Genomic DNA, 16,731 nt, shown 5'->3' on the forward strand with positions numbered 1-16,731 from the left:
CCTGTTAATAGGTCTCTCAGCATTCGCCAGTGAGAATCTTGTTTTGATATCTGGAACTTAGTTGGAAAATGTTACTTATTGAGCAAAGCCTTTGTTGACAGAGACCAACATCTTATTACGTTTCTAAATTTCTCATTATAGCCCATATTGTTCAGGGCCTGGGAAGATTCCACCCTATATTTTCTTGCTGGAAATTGCTTTTTTGGGGCAGCACAATGGCTGCTTGGTTAGCACTGCTGCCTCACAGTGCCAGGGTCCTGGGTTTGATTCCAGCCTTGAGTGTCTGTCTGTGGAGTTTGTGCATTCTCCCTGTGTGTGCAGGTGCTCAGGTTTCTTCCCACTATCCAAATGTGCAGAGTAGGTCGATGGGCAATTTAGCATGGCCAAGAGTGTCCAGGGATGTGTAGGTTAGGTGGATTAACCATGGGGAAATGCAGGGTTATGTGCATAGGATAGGTGAGTGGGTTTGGACAGTTGATGCAGACTTGATGGGTTGAATGGCCTGCCTATGCACTGTAGGGATTCTACAATTGATTCTGTGCATCTATTGTTTTTTTTAGAGAATATATTGATTCTGGAGGCAGTTGATTTCTCTTTCAACAAGACTTATGAGAAATTTTGATTTGCTGCCTTGGTAAACTATTTCATAAAAATATATTCAAGTGAGTCACATTCGTAACTTATCCTTGTTTTTCTGATTTTAATGTTTCCTAGTCAACATATTTCTAAGTTTGTGCAAAGATTTGTAGCTTGGGTGCTCATTGTTGTGGTTCTGTTTGCTGAGCTGGGAATTTGTGTTGCAGACGTTTCGTCTCATGTCTAGGTGACATCCTCAGTGCTTGGGAGCCTCCTGTGAAGCGCTTCAGTGATCTTTCCTTCGGCATTTAGTGTTTTTGAATCTGCTGCTTCCGGTTGTCAGTTCCAGCTGTCTGCTGCAGTGGCCGGTATGTTGGGTTCAGGTCGATGTGTTTATTCATAGAACCTGTGGATGAGTGCCATGCCTCTAGGAATTCCCTGGCTGTTCTCTTTGGCTTGTCCTATAATAGTAGTGTTGTCCCAGTCAAACTCTTGTTGCTTGTCATCTGCATGCATGGCTACTAAGGATAGCTGGTCGTGTCGTTTCATGGCTAGTTAGTGTTCATGGATGCAGATCGTTCGCTGTCTTCCTGTTTATCCTATGTAGTGTTTTGTGCAGTCCTTGCATGGGATTTTGTATACTACGTTGGTTTTGCTCATGCTGGGTATCGGGTCCTTTGTCCTGATGAGTTGTTGTCTGAGAGTGGCTGTGTGTGTGCTGTTATGAGTCCTAGTGGTCATTAATAGTCTGACGAGATAGTCTGACTGTCAGTTCAGAAATGTTCTTAATGTATGGTAAAGTCCTTTGGTTTGTGGCATGTCCTCATTCCCTTGTCTTTCGCTTGGGCATCTGTTGATGAAATTGCGGGGGTATCTGTTTTTGGCGAATACATTGTAGAGGTGTTCTTTTTTTTTTGCAGTTCTGGTGTGCTGCAGTGTGTTGTGGCCCTTTTGAATAGTGTCTTGATGCAACTTTGTGTGTGTTGGGGTGGTTGCTTTCGTAGTTCAGGACTTGGTCCATGTGTGTGGCTTTCCAGTATACCTTTGTGGCGAATTCTCCGTTCGGTGTTCTCTGTACCATCACGTCTAGGAATGGGGGTTGGTTGTCCTTTTCTTCCTCTTTAGTGAATCTGATTCCTGTGAGTGTGGCATTGATGATCCGGTGTGTGTTCTCTCTTTGTGTTTTTAATGATTACAAAGGTGTCATCCACATATCTGACCCAGAATTTCAGTTGAATTCGCGGTAAGACTGTTTGTTCAAATCTTTTCATTACAGCTTCTGCAATGAGTCCAGACATGGGTGAGCCCATGGGTATGCCGTTGACTTGTTCATATATTTGGTTGTTGAATGTGAAGTGTGTTGTGAGGCACAGGTTCAGTAGTTTGAGTATGCAGTCTTAGTTGATAGATTCACTGTCTTGTTGTCTGTTCTGTATGTCCAGTAGGTTGGCTATTGTTTCTCTGGCTAGGGTTTTGTCAATCGAGGTGAACAGTGCCGGTACATCGAATGAGACTATAGTTTCTTCCTTGTCTATGTGTATACTTCTGATGTCGTCCAAGAATTCCTGTGACTGTACAGAGTGTCTGTCTGGATCCGCTGATCAGGTGTTTCAGTTTCTGCTGTAGTTCTTTTAGCCAGCTTGTGAGATGGTGTCCCTGATAGTGATACGGTGGGTCTGAGTGGGATGTCTGGTTTGTGCACTTTAGGCAGTCCATAGGTGTTGTTGCTTTCAGGTTTCATTCTTTGAATCAGTGGATGAACCAGGTTTGACCTACAATCAATAAGCACATCGACCTGGAGCCAATATACCGGCCACTGCAGCGGACAGCTGGAACTGACAACCAGAAGCGGCCGATTCAAACCACTATAAATGCTGGAGGAAAGATCACAGAAGCGCTTCACAGGAGGCTCCCAAGCACTGAGGATGTCACCTAGACAGGAGACGAAACGTCTGCAACACAAATTCCCAGCTCGGCGAACAGAACCACAACAACATACCTCTGTTTACTTGTTCCATATTACTTAATGTGGCAAATAATTCAAAACTCGAGTCTGTATTAGATTTGTGAGTATAGATGGGGAAGGCACAAGATTATTGATGTTTCATTTGTAGGGTGAAAAATATGTGACATGGGAAATCATTTTTCTTCAGGTTTCATTGTCTACGTGACATGACTAAACCTGAGGAGTCAAACTGTATAAGATTATGCTGCGTTTGTGTTTTAAGTGCTGTAGTACACTTGAGACTAGATCTACCAATTAGGAGATCCAAAGGACAATGTTTAGAAAACTCAATTGATGTAACATCATTATAAATAAGTTTTTGATCTTATTTTTGAAAGACTGAGGAGTGTTTTAAGTAACGTCATAATCAATAGCACAGCACTATTCCCTTTCTCTCGACCTTTGCTTTGCATTTAGTTCGATGTAAGTCTTGTGACAGAGCAGCTGTCTCAACTTCCTCACAAACAGTGCACAGCTGAGGTAGTCTTAGACCTCTCCGCGTATGTAAGTTCAAAGTTGAATAGCACCCAGCTTTGTTTACCAGCACTGTTTTAGTTTCACTAGAGCATGAATCAGGGTTGTCGTCAAACCATGTTCTAATTTGTGAGACAGGTGATATGTCTGGTCTTTGTTTAAAGATTGGCTAAAGTTATGAAGCAGCCTTGACCTCAGCCTCTACAACTTGACATGAACAGGTTTTTTTTTATAACATCAAGTAAGTCTGGCAACTAACAGTACAAAGGGCCAATCAAAATTCAGGACAGCTTTCAACTTTCCAACTGCAGATTGATATTCAGATGCCCAGTCTTCTGAAGCTTGAATTTCCAAACATAGTTAACTCTTTTCCCCCTTCAAGTACTTCTCTTTGGAGTGCAAAGAGTGATGCAGTTCAACTGAAAGGGAAAAATAATTTGAAATAATAGTTAATATGCCCTATTACAGTTCTGATTCAGATGAGGCTTTCTCCATTGTCTGTTTAATACACTGGTTTTCTTGGGGTCAGTTTCCTGTTTTTAGATTAGATTCTCTACGGTGTAGAAACAGGCCCTTTGGCCCAACAAGTCCACACCGACCCTCCGAAGAGTAACCCACGCAGACCCGTTTCCCTCTGACTAATGCACCTAACACTATGGGCAATTTAGCATGGCCAATTCACATGACCTGCGCATCTTTGGACTGTGGGAGGAAACCGGAGCACCCAGAGGAAACCCACGCAGACACGGGGAGAATGTACAAATTCCACACAGACAGTCGCCCAAGGCTGGAATTGAACCTGGGACCCTGGCGCTGTGACGCAGCAGTGCTAACCATTGAGCCACTGTGCTGCCAACTCTTCCTCTGCTTCTGTAATACAGAATATTACACTTGCCTTTTTGAATGTGTATGCTTGCGCTCAGCTTTTAGATCCAATTTCAGTGAAACTGTTTCTTCTTTGGTTGCAAACCAGCAGGACCCCCAGCTAGCAGAGATGCCAATTGACTTCTCGTTTTTAGTAATAGAAGATGTGATTCTAAAATGTGTTAGGAAATAATGGTGATGTGAGTAATTGATTTATATCCGAAAAAGGTGCCTACTGGAAAAGTAATGATAATCACCTCTATATTTTTCTCAAGAGGACTGTTGAAAGTCTTGGCAAGTTACTGCAGATATCTTCTGCATATAAACTGACATTTTCCCAGCTACCATTTTGTTCTGAGGAAGGGTCACATAAGCTGAAGTGTTAACCTTGATTTCTCTCCACAGATTCTGCCAGACTTGCTGAGCTTTTCCAGCAATGTCTGTCTATTTTTGGACCTAGAGCTGTTTGGTATGAAGATCCAAATAGTATTTCAATTCATTTTAAACATGTATAGTTTATGGCTTCCTCTGAGCAATCTTAATATTTTATAATTACAAGAAATAAGCTATAAATATCATCTGGCCTGCACATGACTCCAGATTCAAGAATATTTGTCGTTGTCCCAGTTAAGAATGGGTATAAAATGCTGGCTTCACTGACAATGTCCACATCTTACAAGCAAATTTAAAAAAAAACTATTTGTATGTTTTTCATCCTGTGCACCCTTCAAAGACTTGTCAATATACAGGTTCAGGCCTCTTATAATTTAGTTTGTAATGCATTTTAAGATTCTACCTACAAAAAAAAATCATTACACTTCTGTATTAAATTTCACCCAGTATGTTTCTGCCTATTTTGCCAGTCTGTGTGCAAATGCCTAGCGTAGGTTGCTATTCTAGTCACTGCTTTCAATGTTCGAGGTTCCTGTCATATGTAAGCTTGGAGATTAATGCCCTCTGCATTCACGCTCTGAAATTAGTACCCTCTGCATTCAAGCTCAAGTCACTATTATATGCCCAAGAAAATGTTTCTGGATCCTATGCCAGATTCTGGTGGATAAATCTAGAAGCTTGATGCCATCCAGGACAAAGTAACCCATTTGACTGGCACTGCGTCCACTCCCTCCACTATCAATTCTGCTAATACAATCTACAAGATGCACTGCAGAAATTCACCAAAAATCCTTGGACAGTTCTTTCAAAAGACAAGGGCAGCAGATACATGGGAACACTACCACTTGAAGTTCCCGCTCCAAGCCACACAATTCTATCTCTCTTCCCTCACTGTCATTTGGGTCAAAATTGTGGAATTCCATCCCTAATGATATTGTGGGTCAACCCACAGCATGTGGACCGCAACAGTTCCAGAACGCAGCTCACCACCACCTTCGGGGCAATAAATGCTGGCGAGCCATCCCATGAATGATTTTTTTTAAAATCCTTCTCGTCTAAAGAGCAGTTGCTTCATGTTGTCATAACCAGTTTTGAATAGTGCAGTCACTGACATCCAATGTTGCTAAAAAGTATTATGTGGTACTATTTCACACACTGTTTGAAAGCCCAAATGCACACCATTAATCAGCTTGTCCTCATCAATTCTCCTCTGCATCTCATGAAGTAACATAGATAAAATAGCACTTCATGCTGTATAAATCTTGGAAGTCAGAGCTAAATAAATGTATTATTTTTAATAAAATAATATTAAACAATTGATTATACAAATATTTCTTTCCATGCTGTGTTCTGAAATTATATTTCAATTATGGAGTGGGACTTCAGGTTAAACAGATTGTAGTGTAGCATACAAGGTCTCTTGATAATGCAATATGAAATAAATCCTTTATTGTGAGCATTCTTTGCTGCAGAAACCAGCATTCTGTGAAAATGTAATGTTTAGGACCCACTCTGTTCCAAGGTATTGTCACCTCTGGTTGTTGCAAAATAAGAGATGTGAGATTCTGTTCGCTAACAAGGGTGGGGCTAGTTGCAAAGTTTTCAGTGAGTCACTCTGAACAGTTCAAGGATCACCATAAAGAGTTACAGGCAATGTGACTAGAAGTCAAATGAGTATGAGACAGAAGCAAACTCAGTGTTGGGTGATATTGCTTGCAGTTGTATTGCTGGGAGATGCACTTTACAGGAGATACACTGAGAAGTCTCAATAACGGATGGATTTCACTCTGTTGTTAGAAAGCAAGAATAAATTTGAAGAGTTTGTAGACAGCTAAGCTATAGAAAGATCTCAGTAGCTTTTGCTTTACTCCAAAAGATTACTATTTAAACAGAATTTAAGTCCACACACTCCATGAAGTTCTCCTCTCGCTGATTCATAACTTCCTTATGATATACAATCCAATTAACTTCCAGGTGTACTTTTTATAGTATGTCCAATAGTTTTTAGAATTTGTTGTTTTCTTTGTAAATTAATCAGAGCTAATTGCTGCTGTTTTGATTTGGAGATCTCTCCATCATCTATTTTAAAACCATGATATTAATCCTCAGTCTTGTTTTCATTGACACATTTTGTTGAGTGTGTGTTATCACATCGTGACTTAGCACTTACTGGGTGTTGCTCCTCGAGTATTTTCGTTAAGAAAGTTGCTGTCTCTACCTTCTCACCCAAAGTAATAGTCTCCACAGCGAAAGTACTTTTTAACTGCTATTTTGACCTTTTTAGCTGCTTAAGCTAAAGGACAACCATTTACCTTGTGTTCCTGGTATCTCCCAATGATGTAAATTTTGAAATGTGATGCTCCAGTTTTAATTTTTTCCAATGTTTTGTTCACCCAAATAATATCTTCCATTTTGGGACTTTTCTTCATTGAACTCCAATTTGCATTTTCTAGACTGGAACCTGGTCTTGTTTGGGTCCCCTAGTCAAATCAGCTGTCCAGTTAGGTTGTCACAATTCTTTCATCTCCATTTTGGAAGCCACTGTTCCCGTTTGAGTGCTACTTTGGCTAATAACAATGGGGTAAACATTTTCCAAGTAAGATTGCTGATGCTAAGTGACACTTGATCCAACCTGCCTCGTTTCCAGTCCAGTGTATTTAAAAGCTCCAGCAGCCTGACTTAGACTTCTGAACTCTGTTTTGAACCCATTTCTGACAGTGTTTCCAAATACACTACTCCCATTTCCACAAAACCTCATCAACATGAATCAGAAAGATGCATGAAAGCTGCCCTTCCTGATTCCAGTAAAACACAACAGGCCGATTATTTATTTAACTGAAAACAACCCTGTTTTAATAAGACAGATCTTCACTGAGAGATGCTAAACTCTAGCAATATTGTTTACACCATATACCTGTAACAACCAGAGTATCTTCACTGCATTTGACGTCTGTTTTGGAGGGTAAAGAAACAGTTCCTCAAGCTAATCTCCCTGCTGAAATATAACTTTAATATCAATTGATCTATAGTCTCAAGCATTTGTACCCAACAAAGCCAAAAAAATCATTTACACTTCTGTCTTGATCCCTCAATTTTACTTCACTTTCACATGTAATGCTTCACTCTTACTTATCCTATCAAGGGACATGTTTTAAGACCATAAGACTTAGGAGTGGAAATAAGGCCATTCGGCCCATCGACTCCACTCTGCCATTCAATCATGGTTGGGCATTTCAACTCCACTTACCCGCATTCTCCCCGTAGCCCTTAGTTCCTTGTGCCAGGATTTGGTGTTGGAGAGACTGTTAGGTCTGAAGGTTGATAAGTCTCCGGGACCTGATGGCCTGCATCCCAGGTGACTGAAGGAGGTGGCTCGGGAAATCGTGGATGCCCTGGTGATTATTTTCCAGAGTTCAATAGAATCGGGGTCGGTTCCTGAGGATTGGAGGGCGGCTAATGTTGTGCCACTTTTTAAGAAGGGTGGGCGGGAGAAAGCAGGAAATTATAGACCAGTTAGTATGACCTCAGTGGTGGGAAAGATGCTGGAGTCTATTATAAAGGATGAAATTACGGCACATCTGGATAATAGTAACAGGATAGGACAGAGTCAGCATGGATTTATGAAGGGGAAATCATGCTTGACTAATCTTCTTGAATTTTTTGAGGATGTAACTCGGAAGATGGACGAGGGAGATCCAGTGGATGTAGTGTACCTGGACTTTCAGAAAGCTTTTGATAAAGTCCCACACAAGAGGTTAGTGAGTAAAATTAGGGCGCACAGGATTGGGGGCAAAGTACTAGATTGGATAGAGAATTGGTTGGCTAATAGGAAACAAAGGGTAGTGATTAACGGCTCCATTTCGGAATGGCAGGCAGTGACCAGTGGGGTACCGCAGGGATCCATGCTGGGACCGCAGCTTTTTACAATATATGTAAATGATATAGAAGATGGTATCAGCAATAACATTAGCAAATTTGCTGATGACACAAAGCTAGGTGGTAGGGTGAAATGTGATGAGGATGTTAGGGGATTACAGGGTGACCTGGACAAGTTAGGTGAGTGGGCAGATGCATGGCAGATGCAGTTTAATGTGGATAAATGTCTGGTTATCCACTTTGGTGGCAAGAACAGGAAGGCAGATTACTACCTCAATGGTATCAAATTAGGTAAAGGGGCTGTTCAGAGAGATCTGGGTGTTCTTGTCCACCAGTCAATGAAGGCAAGCATGCAGGTACAGCAGGTCGTGAAGAAGGCTAATAGCATGCTGGCCTTCATAACAAGAGGGATTGAGTATAGAAGCAAAGAGGTGCTTCTGCAGCTGTACAGGGCCCTGGTGAGACCACACCTGGAGTACTGTGTACAGTTCTGGTCTCCAAATTTGAGGAAAGACATTCTGGCTATTGAGGGAGTGCAGCGTAGGTTCACGAGGTCAATTCCTGGAATGGCAGGATTGCCTTACACGGAAAGACTGAAGCGACTGGGCTTGTATACCCTTGAGTTTAGAAGACTGAGAGGGGATCTGATTGAAACGTATAGGATTATGAAAGGACTGGACACTCTGGCAGGAGGGAACATATTTCCATTGATGGGGGAGTGCCGAACCAGAGGACACAACTTAAAAATACGGGGTAGACCATTTAGGACAGAGATGAGGAGAAACTACTTCACCCAGAGAGTGGTGGCTGTGTGGAATGCTCTGCCCCAGAGGGCAGTGGAGGCCCAGTCTCTGGATTCATTTAAGAAAGAATTGGATAGAGCTCTTAAAGATAGTGGAGTCAAGGGGTATGGAGATAAGGCTGGAACAGGATACTGATTAGGAATGATCAGCCATGATCATATTGAATGGCGGTGCAGGCTCGAAGGGCAGAATGGCCTACTCCTGCATCTATTGTCTATTGTCTATTGACATCAAGAATTTATCAATCTCTGCCTTGAAGACATTTAGCGTCCCGGCCTCCACTGCACTCCGTGGCAATGAATTCCACAGGCCCACCACTCTCTGGCTGAAGAAATGTCTCCACATTTCTATTCTGAATTTACCCCCTCTAATTCTAAGGCTGTGTCCACGGGTCCTAGTCTCCTTGCCTAACGGAAACAATTTCCTAGCGTCCACCCTTTCCAAGCCATGGATTATCTTGTAAGTTTCTATTAGATCTCCCTTTTAATCTTCTAAACTCCATTGAATAGAATCCCAGGATCCTCAGCCGTACCTCGTATGTTAGACCTGTCATTCCAGGGATCATCCGTGTGAATCTCCGCTGGACACGCTCCAGTGCCAGTATGTCCTTCCTGAGGTGTGGGGCCCAAAACTGGACACAGTACTCCAAATGGGGCCTAACCAGAGCTTTATAAAGTCTCAGTAGCACAAAGGTGCTTTTATATTCCAATCCTCTTGAGATAAATGACAACATTGCATTCGCTTTCTTAATCACTGACTCAACCTGCATGTTTATCTTTAGAGAATCCTTGACTAGCACTCCCAGATCCCTTTGTACTTTGGCTTTATGAATTTTCTCACCATTTAGAAAGTAGAATTCCATCAGCCATTTCCTGAAAACCACTCTCCCAAACTGTCTAGATCCCTCTGCAGCCTCCCCACTTCCTCAGTACTCCCTGCCTGTCCACCTAACTTCGTATCATCAGCAAACTTCGATAGAATGCCCCCAGTCCCTTCATCCAGATCATTAATATATAATGTGAACAGCTGTGGCCCCAACACTGAACCCTGCGGGACACCGCTTGTCACTGGCTGTCATTCTGAAAAAGAATCTTTTATCCCAACTCTCTGCCTTCTGTCAGACAGCCAATCCTCAATCCATACCAGAGGCTCACCTCAAACACCATGGGCCCTCACCTTACTCAGCAGCCTCCCGTGTGGCACCTTTATCAAAGGCCTTTTGAAAGTCTAGATCGACCACATCCACTGGGTTTCCCTGGTCTAACCTACTTGTCACATCTTCAAAGAATTCCGACAGGTTTGTCAGGCACGACCTCCCCTTACTAAATCTGTGTTGACTTGTTCTAATCCGACCCTGCTCTTCCAAGAATTTAGAAACCTCCATCCTTAATGATGGATTCTAGAATTTTACCAACAACTGAGGTTAGGCTAATTGACCTATAATTTTCCATCTTTTGTCTTGATCCTTTCTTGAACAAGGGGGTTACAACCACGATCTTCAAATCATCCGGGACTTTCCCTGACTCCAGTGACTTTTCAAAGATCTCAACCAATGTCTCCGCTATTTCCTCAGCCACCTCCCTCAGAACTCTAGGATGTAGCCCATCGGGGCCAGGAGATTTATCAATTTTAAGACCTTTTTAGCTTTTCTAGCACTTTCTCTTTTGTAATGGCAACCAAACTCAACTAAGCCCTCTAACTCCCTTTAATTGTTGGGATAATAATCATGTCTTCCACTGTGAGGACTGATGCAAAGTACTTATTAAGTTCTCCAGCTATTTCCTTAACTCTCATTACTAGGCTTCCAGCATCAGTTTGAAGTGGCTCAATGTCTACTTTTGCCTGTCGTTTGTTTCTTATGTATTGAAAGAAACTTTTACTATCATTTCTAATATTACTGGCTAGCCTACCTTCATATTTGATCCTCTCCTTCCTTATTTCTCTTTGTTATCCTCTGTTTGTTTTTGTAGCCTTCCCAATCTTCTGATTTCCCAGTGCTCTTGGCCACTTTATAGGATCTCTCTTTTTCTTTAATACATTTCCTGACTTCCTTTGTCAGCCATGGCTATCTAATCCCTCCCCGGAAAATCTGTCTTTTCTTGGGGATGAACCTCTGTACAGTGTCCTCAATTATACCCACAAACTCCTGACATTTTTGTTCTACTGTCTTCCCCGCTAGGCTCTGCTTCTAGTCTATTTTCGTCAGTTCCTCTCTCATGCCCTCATAATTACCTTTTTATTTAACTGTAACACCATTACATCCGATTTTGCCTTCTCTCTTTCAAACTGCAGACTGAACTCTACCATATTATGATCGCTGCTTCCTAAGTGTTCCCTTACTTTAAGATTTTTTATAAAGTCTGGTTCATTACATAGCACTAGGTCCAGAATAGCCTGCCCCCTTGTGGGCTCCATGACAAGCCATTCCAAAATGCCATCCTGTAAGCATTCCATGAATTCCCTTTCTTTGGGTCCACTGGCAACATTTTTTACCCACTCCACCTGCATATTGAAGTCCCCCATGATCACCGTGACCTTGCCTTTCTGACATGCCTTCGCTATTTCCCGGTACATGTTGCGCCCCTGGTTTTCATTACAAATCCACATACTTAATATGGCTGGTTGTCCCCTATCTGGCAACTCTTGTGTACACCCCAAATTCTGTCCAGCTGTGTTGTCTGCCATCTTTTTATTTTCCTCTAGTTTGTTTGTGGCCACTAAGACATCCAAATCTCATAGCCTGCTCCTTGTTGTATTCTGTGTTCTGCATTTCTTGTCCTTGTTAAACTATGCCCCCACCCTGTATTCTGTCCCGTTCAGGACTGCAACGGATCGACTTTCCCTTCCCTATTAACTTTAGTAAGGATATGTTTGCCCCCAGCCCTACTGTTTGAGCTTACACTGTGTTTCTTGTCTTCCATATTTGTATTTAATGTCGCCAATCAATGGGCCTAACCACTTGCCCTTCATCTGTACAGGTACAAAAGGCTTTTATCGAAGTTATAATTTACATGATGAACCATTTCAGTTGAGTACTTTCATCTTGGATAGAATTGATTTGCTGTTGATGAAATTGGAATTGGCCACTTATAACATCATGTGCATTTTATTTTATTTTCTTTTTGACCTTTCTTCTTGCTAATTATCTGCCATAATTTTGTGAAGATGGTGGCTCTCAAAGTGGATACATTTCTGTGAATGCTAACTACCTGTTCCTGACTCATCGGTCATTCGTCATTTGTGAGTTTAAGCAGAGACTGTCAGGAGACTTTATTAGATGTCCACATGTGCTTAGCTTGTGTAGGTGTCTGACTATTGCTTGAATGAATTGTTCAGTTTTTTTATTCTTTGCAATCAAACCATCTGCATATTCCTTTTTTTTTAATAAATTGTGCTATTATTAATGGCTGAAAACCTCTCACAAGGACTGTAACTCCAACTTATATTTTACTCCTTAACTCTAGAGTTATTAAGATCATTGCTGTGCTTAATATTGAATAACACCAGTCGAACTGGGGAGCAGCTGTAAAACTTGACTCTGGTTTTACTCTCTCCCACATTGCAATGTTTTTCTCGTGTCTCACTAGCATAATGCGCCAGAAGTCATGTCTTACTATTCCTAGAGTTGCAAGAACTGTGAAGATTTAATGAAGGTCCCAAATTGCTTCTGACTGCTACCCAGGATAAAAGCAAACCCAAACCTATTGCTTCAATGACAGTGAGAGTAAGTCTCCTTATTGTAGCACACTTAACAACAACAAAATAAAAGGATTTACAGTTTATGGAACTTAGTTTACCCCATTTAATATTCCCATGCACCCAAAGCAAAGGAGATAAAGCCCAAATGTTATGAAAGAAATGGACTGAAAAAAAATGTTAACTTCTATACTACCACTTCACATCTCAAAATGGGTTGATTTTATTATCCTTTCAATTTTTTGATGATACCATAATCTTTGTGCACATAGTAACGTTCAGCATTCGGTGAATTGATTGCTTGGTTGGACCTAGATGCTTTAAGAATGTAAGAACTAGAAGGAGGAGAATGCAATTCAGACCCTTGAGCCTGCTCCATCATTTAATACAATCGCATCTTGGCCTTCACTCCACTTCCTAGACTGCTCTCCATAACCTTTTAACGTAAATGATGCTGCTAGAATTTGGTTCTTCTCAATAAAGGTCTGTCTTTTAAAAATATGGGTTGTTTTCAATTAAAGGTGGACCTATGATGTTCTACTGAATTCAAGAGGGGCAGTTTTCAAGTATCTCTAAGATTTAGTAATTAAAAATCTGTCTTTCTCAAATTTATTCAATCTCCTGTCATCCCCTGCACTCTAAGATAGTGAATTCCCCAGATTCACAACTATTTGAAGGAAGTAATTTCTCCTCCTTTTTCTTTGTAAATCTGTTACCCTTTATCCAAAAGCTATGACCTCTCTTCTGGATTGGCCTACATGAGGAAACATCCTATTTATGCCTACCTCATATATCCCCTTCAGCATCTTATGTGTCAATTAGATCTCCTCTCATATTTTTCTAAACTGTTCAATATCCCTTCATAAGACACAAATCTCATCTCTAGAATCAATCTCTTTATTGTGTTTATGGGTTTAGCATCTTCTGAATGTAGTTTACTCTTCTGTTGATGGAAAATTGGAGGACGTAATTTTGCAGAGTGGGGAGACAGAGGAAATTTTTGCAGCCAGCTCCTGTCGATTTCCTTACTTCTGTTTCATTGTCCTCTGAAGCTGTGTGAAACTACAGACCTTTTCTAATCAACTTGTTCAGTGGTGGTAGTGGATATCTGGAGCATGTGGGATTTGAATCCAGGCTTCTTGGCTCAGAGTTTGAGACCACTGTGCTGCAAGAGCCCCGACCACAGCCTTACCAATTGGTGAGTTGTTACTGTGTTGAGTTTTCTTGATCCCACAACAAGTGGTGCCAATTTGTCTGGATTTAGTGTTTCCCTAAAAGTAAAATTCTCTCATGGATTAGGTTTGCCGGTGTTTACCAGCTGCAAAAAACTACTTATACGTTTCTCCGCTTTTTATAAGCACAGTTCATTGTTCTTCTTTTCAGTACATAGTCATTTACATGTTCCCATTGTAGAAACCTGATTTATACATGTCTTTAAAATGCTGCAGTAATTTTATTGGCCATTTTTTTAATAATAGTGATATGCTTGGTTAATCTTGGGTTGTTTTTCTTCATCTACTTGTAAGTAGGGAGATTATTATAACTTGAGATTATTCAAAAATACTGGCATAATCTCAATGATGGCTTGAAAATAAAATTGCATGATTGAAGTTTCAAATAATCCTGGTTTTGTGATCATTAATAATGTATCAAAATTAGACTCGACTAACATGCAAGGTCACAGTCAAGAGTGTGGTGCTGGGAAAGCACAGCAGGTCAGGCAGCATCTGAGGAGCAGGAAAATCGACATTTCGGGCAAAAGGCTGCCTTCAGGAATACCTGATGAAGGGCTTTTGCCCAAAAAGTTGATTTTCCCCTATTCATCGGATGCTGCCTGACTTGCTGTGCTTTTCCAGCACCACACTCTTGACTCTGATCTTCAGCATCTGCAGTCCTCACCTTTAGTCTATGCAAGATAACTGGATGAACTCTGAGTGATGTAAAGCATGGAAATACACCCTTTGGTCCAACGCATCCATGCTGACCAGACATCCTAAATTAATCTTATCCCATTTGCCAGCCCTCTAAACTCTTCCTATTCATGTACCTATCCAGATACCTTTTGCATGTTGTAATTGTACCAGTCTCCTCCTCCACCTCTGGCAGCTCATTCCATACACTCACCACCCTTTGCGTGAAATAGCTACTCTTTTTGGTCCATTTTAAATATTTCCATTTGAAAGATTTGGGTGCATTTAGTCAAAATTCTTTAAGTTATTCCAATCAGCAACAAGCTGTGAGTATTTTGTAACTGCAGCATACATGTCGCTTTTTAGTGATGCTTTCCTAATACTCCAGACTGGAATCTGTTTGGGTGCCCAGTCAAATCAGCTGCCCAATTAGATTGTCACAATTCTTCCTTCTCCAGTTTGGGAGCCAGTGTTTTTGTTTGAGCACTACTTTGACTAATAGCAATGGGGCAAACATTTTCCAAGTAAGATTGCTGATGCAAAGTGACACTTGATCCAACCGGCCTCATTTCCAATCCAATGTATTTAAAAGCTCTGGCAGCCTGAAGTAAGACTTTTGAACTCTGCTTTGAACTCCTTCATTAGTCGAAAAAAGTTAATTTCAAAAGCACGCTAGCTGAAATAATGCAGGCATGGCAAGTTGCTTTCATCATAGCAAAATATCGCAAAGTACTTCACAGGAGAATTCCCAAAGAAAATTTAAAAACAAGTTATGGGGCAGTTGACTAAAAGCTTGGCCAAAGACATGGATGTCACGAGCATCTTGAAGAAACAGAGAGAATAAAGATGCAGAGAGATTTAGGGAGGACCAGTTAAATTTGCGTATTCTGAAAAGGTGAGAAATGGTGGGGATTTCTGGGTGTTATGAGGCGAGTGGAGGTTATTGAGATAAGGTCCCATAGACCGAAGGGTCCATATGGACGGATTTGAATTTCAAAATGAAAGCCGGGGCGGTCATGTGGATTAGCACGAGAAGAAGTGAATGAAGCCCTGGTGCAATTTTGTGATGTGGTTCAGAGAGTTGGCATACACTCCAGCTTTTAAGGAGACTGCTTTATTCAGTTATTTCAATGAGTTAATTTTACTCGCCCATCTTCTGTTACTTATAGGATGCATTTCATTTGAGGTTGCCATTCATTTTGTGCAAAACAACTGTAAATTACATCACAATTCTAGGTTAGCCTGTACTGATTTGGATTTTTATGCTATATTCAGGTGATGTGGGGAAATTTGATTGGGGGGGCTTGCATGAAAATAGATCAGCCTATATTTTTAAGTTGTGGAGGTAGCTTCCTTGCTCTTTTTATGTTGATTTTAGATCAACCAAGATGACCGGAGTTGTCCAATTAATTTAGGTACATCGATGCTGTAAAATGATAATTATAGAATGTTATGTTCTGGAAATCAGCCATTGTCACCTCCTGGATGTTGGACAAGTTACAGTACCACAAGATTGTCGAAGTAGTTTCTATTCAAAATAGAGATTTTCAGAGTTTGTAATGTAAGTAAAATATGCAGGGTGGAATGGTATGACTTAAAAATGAGAACTGAACTATACTTAGCTCAATTGATCTCCCATTTATAATGCTGTTTCAACTGAAGCCCATTGTTAATCTTGACTTTTTTTTTTTTGCAGTGCTGTGGAAGATCAACTCATCCTCTTCAGTTTACTTTTTAACAAGCTCACCATTCTCTGGTTGAAGGAAATTTATGGGTGTCCCTTTTATATGAATTTCATTTGTTAATTCTCCATGATTTTTTTGAAGTCCATATTAACCACAGTCGCTGCTCTGCCTGATAATATTGTGAAATGATTAGGAAACATTATTTTTTGTTGTCATTGTACTCTGTACTCTGGCCCATGTGACAGACCCCCCCCCCCCCCCCCCCCAATCAGTGGTGTGCTTTGGTACCCAGAACTTACTGTATGGGGATAAATCATAGATACTGCTGGTGCATGCCTGATCTTCTCCCTTTTGCTCACCACCCTTTTGCTCCCACCAAAACCTGATATCTCTAGTATTGGCAAGTTTGCTGAAATGCCTAGTCTGTATTAAAACATTCTCAGGACCCA

General features: G+C 41.0%; 1 protein-coding gene across 7 annotated transcripts in view; it reads left to right on the forward strand.

Annotated features, from left to right (window-relative positions):
• Window positions 1-16,731, forward strand: part of LOC140458259 (zinc finger protein 800-like) — a 117,089-nt gene that overhangs the window by 37,982 nt on the left and 62,376 nt on the right. Inside the window, exon 1 of one of the 7 annotated variants that reach the window (XM_072552650.1) lies at window positions 12,627-12,715. The exons of the other annotated variants lie outside the window; for them this stretch is intronic. The gene's annotated coding sequence lies outside the window, so the exon portion shown is untranslated. Of the gene's footprint in view, window positions 1-12,626; window positions 12,716-16,731 lie in introns of those variants that run through there. 7 annotated transcript variants of the gene reach the window in all.

Source organism: Chiloscyllium punctatum, chromosome 32 (genome assembly GCF_047496795.1).
Source record: "Chiloscyllium punctatum isolate Juve2018m chromosome 32, sChiPun1.3, whole genome shotgun sequence".
NCBI classification, from domain to species: domain Eukaryota; kingdom Metazoa; phylum Chordata; class Chondrichthyes; order Orectolobiformes; family Hemiscylliidae; genus Chiloscyllium; species Chiloscyllium punctatum.